This window comes from Malus sylvestris, chromosome 13, assembly GCF_916048215.2.
Source record: "Malus sylvestris chromosome 13, drMalSylv7.2, whole genome shotgun sequence".
Classification (NCBI taxonomy): Eukaryota; Viridiplantae; Streptophyta; class Magnoliopsida; order Rosales; family Rosaceae; genus Malus; species Malus sylvestris.
The window spans coordinates 34,116,874-34,123,596 of record NC_062272.1 but is presented as its reverse complement, the minus strand read 5'-3'; the positions used below and the strand labels follow the sequence as shown (position 1 = coordinate 34,123,596).

At 33.7% G+C, this 6,723-nt stretch overlaps 1 pseudogene; it reads left to right on the top strand.

Annotated features, from left to right (window-relative positions):
• Positions 1 to 4,724: 4,724 nt before the first annotated feature.
• Positions 4,725 to 5,908, top strand: LOC126595731 (nicotianamine synthase-like; annotated as a pseudogene).
• The last annotated feature ends 815 nt before the right edge of the window (positions 5,909 to 6,723 follow it).

Genomic DNA, 6,723 nt, shown 5'->3' with positions numbered 1-6,723 from the left:
TTGGGAAACACGTCATCTGTCTTGCACGCTAGTTTTAGGCTTGATTTATCTTCTGGAAAATTATGTAAAAATATGGAAAACATAGCTTTATCTCTTATCTTTCCAAAAATATATCGCACGTCATTAGGAAAAATCAGGAAAGCCTCCAAATCTTCATTCTCCCACAACTGCACAATTCTGACGGGAAAACAACTTATGCAGAATTGATTTGTGAAACTGCAATGAATGGCTTCATGGAAAATTATGAAATTCGGACACAATGATCTTCAGCCTTTTAGCTTCCTTCTCCAATTGGCTTTGCGTCAAAAATCCTCCGGAAAGTAGAATTATCACCAAAAACATCTTGTATGCGCATAATGGCTGAAACTGAGAAAAAGAAAGTAATAAAGCTCTTTTATAATCAATTCCTTAACAAAACAAAGGGATATATGATATGAAAATATGATAAATAATGCACCTATCATAGGCCCCGCCTAGCCACTAGTATGAATGAGCATGTTTATCGACGCTTAAATAATAATTTAATTATCAACTTTCATGTCATTTAATTTATAAAATATTATCTACAAATTTAGTCTCCCTTACTAATCTCAATCCTTATTATTATTATTTTTTTTTAAAGGAGGACAACTGGCGGCACGATTATCCATTCCTTCTGGGGGCTAGGAAGACTCACAAAGGTATTTCAGGCTCCTCTTGGCTACAAGTCTTCCATATCAACATTGGGTTTCGAACCTAATCCTTATTGGAAACACAAAGCCGCACCGCAATTAGGAAACGTCATCTCCTTCCATCTTCATTGAGGCTAATCTTGCAATAGTCCAATCCTAAATTTGTACCGTTCCTAACCATTTTGGCCCACAAATTCTCACCTGTTGGACCAATTTGCAGCAGCCCAATCTCTAATCTTCCTTGAAATTGCTCTTTTGATCCACCCAATCCTCACGAGCTCAACTTGACATTTACTGGGGTTTCTCGTAGTTTTCTGTAAAATCTATATTTTGTTTTACAAGACTCGCACAAAACACATTAAAGAAATTGACAAGAAACTAACTAGTGCACGTATCAACAGAATCTTAAGAACTTTGTACTCAATGGCATCAGCTGAACCACCAAAAACAACGTAGTAGACCCATGAGTTGTTCTCGAGGGATTCTCATTGGGGATCTCGAGCAATGATAACTAGACAGAGAGTTTGAATGTGATTAAAGGAGATAGGACGATGAGTTAGGGTTTAAGAGAGACAAATTGTCTAAACAGACTGTGAGAGTTATCACGTCTGAACTTTACTTTAAAAATAATAATAACGAAAAGAAGGTAACTAAGGTCCTTATTAGTCATTTTACAAATGGACAAATTTGTAATTAAAAAATTCATTACAAGGTGGGTAGGAATATAAGACATTTGGATAAGAATAACAGCACTCATTTTAAAAAGGTGAAACAAAAATATTTTTGAACTTCTAAAAGGATTTTATTAGAAATTTATATTAGGAAACTACACAGGTGCTTTTTATTTCCCATTGTGCTGCTAGCATATCCGGCTGTTCGAAACACATAGAATGACCAATTATCTTTTTCTTTGTTTTCCTCAGCTAAGTAGGTAATAAGATATCTTCAAAATTTTGATACACAATTTGACCCTCCAAGACTCTGCCTCAGGCATTTCCCATGCCTCATTGCTGCCTCCAAATACCCTCATATACCAATTATCGATTCCAAAATTCCATTCACATTCTAATGTGAACGTGAACTTCTTACAGGATCTATTGTTTTAGTTCATTCTCTCTCAATTCATAGAATGAGACATGTGAAAGGAATCTTACTTCGCATCTTAAAAATCCTTGGACTTAATTAAAATGAGACATTTTAAATTTCTCACTTTCGGAAAGTTAATACTGGGAAGGTGGCATTTGATTAGCAAATGCAAGGATTATCCTTTTTATAAAACTTAGTAGGTTGCGTAAGGGAGCTTTATATAGAGAGACAAGAAATTTCATTATATTTCAAAGAATTACACTAGTTTTTTAACATGTCAAGAAAAGATAAAAATATAAAAACAACTAAAGCCCAACCCAAAAACATGGAAACAATGTTTTAAAATACCATATATATCTCTAAGGCTTATGGTTGTTAATAGAACTCAACCCCTCACAACTCCAACAAAATTAATACATGTTATAAGTTCAACCCATCCTCGACTATTTCTGTATAATTAGTTTTAAAACTATATATAGAATCAATTTGTATCCTTTATTACTAGAATCAGTTCAACCCGTCCTCGACTATTTTTGCAGAATCAGTTCAATCAGGAATTGACTATTTTTGTAGAACTAGTTCAACCCGTTTTCAACCAATTTGCAAAATCAGTTCAACATGTTCTCGACCATTTTTGCAAAATTAATTCAACTCATTATCGACCTTTTTTTTTCATAATCAGTTCAATCAGTTTTTGACCATTTTGCAGAATCAATTCAATCAGTCCTCAATCATTTTTGCAGAACCAATTCAACCCACCATTTTTGCAGAATCAGTTCAACCTATCTTCAACCATTTTTGCAGAATCAGTTCAACCCGTCCTCAACTTTTTTTTTGCAAAATCAATTCAATCAATCATCGACCATTTTTGCAAAATAAGTTCAATCATTCATTGACCATTTTTGCATAATCAATTAAACCCTCCATTTTTGCAGAATCAATTCAACTCGTCATCAACCATTTTTGCAGAATCAGTTCAACTCGTCTTTGACAATTTTTTTTTTTTTTTCAGAATCAGTTCAACCCCTTCTTAACCATTTTTGCAGAATCAGTTCAACCCATCTTATATCATTTTTGCACAATCAATTCAATCAGTCTCGACCATTTTTGCAGAATTGGTTCAATCCGTCATTGACCATTTTTGCATAATCAGTTCAATCAGTCATAGACCATTTTTTCATAATCAGTTTAACCCATCCTCGACAATTTTTACAAAATCAATTCAACTCGTCTTCAATCAGGTTTGCATAATCAATTCAACCAGAGTGTTTTTTTTTTTTTTTTTTAAATTGTGATTATAAACCCACCCAATTTATTGGATCTCTTAGCAATGCCTAGTGCTTGAATAGTACCCCAAACAAAAACCATTTATCGATAATATGAATATCAATTCATCAGAAGACAGAAACGCGAGCTCAGTGTGGACAAATTTTTTGGGGCTCCCAGCACAAAAGCCAACAGGTGTTCCCACCAATTGAAATTTGACACCTAAATATTATTTTATATATTTATTTCTTAAAAACTGAGATGCTGAACCGTCGACGGAAATCTTTTCACTGATTCAGAAATCACTACAAAATTTACCAGCACCCAAAAAATGAAAACATGAGATAGAGAAAGAGGGAGATAATCAGGTTTGGGCGCGGCATGCCTTGGGATTTAGAAGTACACCTCCGTTAGTTCTTTTCTCTCCTTTTAGACTACAATTTTTGATTCAAAAGTAGAGGGCGAGTGCTGGGCAAACAAGATTAAATTCAAAGTCGAATAGGAAATATGATGGAATTCGAAATCAAGTTGCAGAAGCGCTTGATGGGAAAGTTTAATCCTTTAGTTTTTGTATGACTATTGGACTTCCAGCTTTTAAGAATTTATTTTATTAAAAAGAAATAAAAGAAGATTTAGATGTCAAATTTCTATAGGTAGGGAAGACCACTTGGCTTTTGTACAGAAGGGATCAATAGATGAAGATATAAAAGTGTGAAAAAAAAAATTCTACTGTAAAGGGTAATTTTGTAACTTACACTCCTGAAAAAGAAAATAATGATGTCATATTTCACATGTATTAACTTTTATCTCTCCTTCTAATATTTAAAAATGTTGTTTCAATATACAATTAAGTATTAAAAATATATTCTATGTGTAATTTTTCCTTTACGTAAAAAATCTTTTTTCATAGAATAATGTATTTAGATGAAAATAAAAAAAAGAGCACTTGACTTGTGACTCAGTTAATTAAAAAAAAAATTGTATTTTAGGTTTCGATTTCGAATTTGTCTCGAGTTTAGATCTCCCTGCATTAAAATCATTTATATCAGGAAAAGAAAAATAAAAAGGAGATTATAATGCTACTCTTTAGAAACCTAATGAATGCAAAGCCATTATGATATCTTATCTGGCAATCATACGCTTGCTTACATAGTTTTTTATTACAAGGGGTCATATATAATATTAGTCTACATGTCGATATATTTTTTTCTTCCATATTCTTTCTAAAAAATCTGTAGAAATTAAAAGAGCAATCAGTACTTCTTTCTTTATAAACTCAGAAAAATTATAAAAACAATTCCTATTTTTGACTTTTATATTGACTGCTTAGGATCCCTTTCTCCTAATCCACCAAATCAAGGAATCCGAATCATTAAAATTTGATTTAACGGCTACAAATAGGAGTCCACTTTAAAAGTTATAATAACTTTAGCCGTTGAATCAAATTTCAATAATTCAGATCCCATAATTTAATGGATTAAGAGGAAGGGATCTGGAGATGATCATTTTCCATGAAACAAATCAAACATCCCCCTTATTGCATGAAGCACCCCGCCTCAGTTGACCAAAGATATAAATATATTAATGTAATCCAAATTCTTACTTTCTATAAATAGATGGAAAAGCCTTGCCACAAGGTACCCACGACAAAGCAACCTGTTAATCCATATTTCAATCTAAACTTCAACCGACTATTCACCTATGGCTTCCCTTCAAATCTCCAACTGGGAAACCCAAATTCCTGCCGAGCTTCTCATTGCACGCGTTACACAACTTCATTCGAGCATTTCCAAACTCAACTCTCTTTGTCCTTGAAAACAAGTTAATTCTCTCTTCACTCAGCTGGTGAATTTATGTACTCTTCCGTGTAACATAGATATCATGGACTTGTCCCAAGAAGTTCAAACTATCCGCCAGAGTCTTATCGATCTATGTAGCCACACTGAAGGCCTTTTGGAGCTTGAATTCTCCAAATTCCTAGTGAAAGTTTCACAGCCCCTAAACAGTCTTAGCTCTGGTTTGGTACTGAGGTGATTATGAAAAAAGTGGTTATCAAAAAAAGCTGGGAGTTTTTTTATGTTTGGTAAACATTCAGCTTCAGCTTTTTATTTCACAGTTTTGAATGAAAAAAAGCCAAAAACACAAAGCTGCAAAACCCAACTTTGAAAAACCAATTTTTTTTCACATCTGTTTTACATAAAAGTTTATCAAACACTATAATACTGTTTTTTTTTTCAAAAGCATTTTTACAAAAAAGTTTACTAAACACAGCTGTTTATTCTCACATCACAGCATAAACAGTTTTTTTTTATAAGCACAGCAATTCCAAACCAGCCCTCAATATCTTCCCTTACTATGACAACTATGTCCTACTAGCCAATTTGGAGCACAAGATTCTCGTTGACAATGGGGTGGTGCATCCCAACAAGGTAGCCTTTGTTGGGTCGGGGCCAATGCCTCTTACTTCCTTCATATTGGCCACTTATCACATGAAATCCACTCATTTCGACAACTTTGATATCGATGAGAAGGCTAATGATGTGGCTCAAAAGATTGTTTTTACAGACGTTGAGCTATCGAAGAGGATGAAGTTTGAGACAAATGATATTATGAAAGTTAGAGAGAAGCTTGCAGAATATGAGTGCATATTTTTGGCAGCTTTGGTGGGGATGAATAAGGAAAATAAGGTAAAGATTCTTCAGCATATTAGGAAGTATATGAAGGATGGAAGCGTTTTGCTTGTGAGGAGCGCCAAAGGGGCTTGAGCATTTTTGTACCCAGTTGTTGAGGAGCATGACTTGCCCGGCTTTGAGCTTCTTACAATCTTCCATCCAAATAATGAGGTGATAAACTCTGTTGTTCTCGTGCGCAAGCCTATCTTCTAGGGTAATTGTTTCTGCTTCTTTAAATTGTTAAGCTATATATGTATAATGTATCTTTAAAGTGTGATGTTTTTTTTGTTTTACTTCATGTCGTCAATAAATTGAGGGTATACTTCCCCTAGTTCTATTGGTTTCTGCAACTAAGGGTGTAGTATCATATTGTAAACATTAAAACTTTGGTGAAATAAATGTTTCTCAAAACGTTAAATTTTGACTCCTTGAGACTTTATGGCGCACTCTATGTGTCTCGCAAATTGTACACATTGCATGTGACTCATCAAAGACAAACAAGTCGTCAAGAGTGACACATGTTGATATCTGAAACCTCCGTCAAACAATTCAAATCAAGTAAAAAAAATGTAAATTAACCCTAATTGATCAAATCCCTCAATTATGATTTAATTCCTTAAATTACTGATTCTGATTTAATTAAATAAATCAAATCAGATACAAAGAAACTATTAACTCTAATTTGATCAAATTATATCAATCGGGCTTTAAATTTCTTAAATTAAAACCATGGAGGCAATCTATCTCTTACAGAGATCGATAGAAAGATGTAGAGATATGAAAAAGGATTTGCACATGGTCTTTATAGATTTAGAAAAAACGTATGATAGGCCCCAAGAGATATTCTTCGGAAGATTTAGAGGAGAAATGAGTATGAGTAGCATCTATCCAAGCTAGGATATGTATGATGGAGCAAGAATTGCCCAAAGAATTCATGAAAGACAAACCAAAAGCTTCGCCATAACTATGGGATTACATCAAGGCTCATCTTTAAGTCCTTACCTTTTTGCACAGATAATGTATGAGTT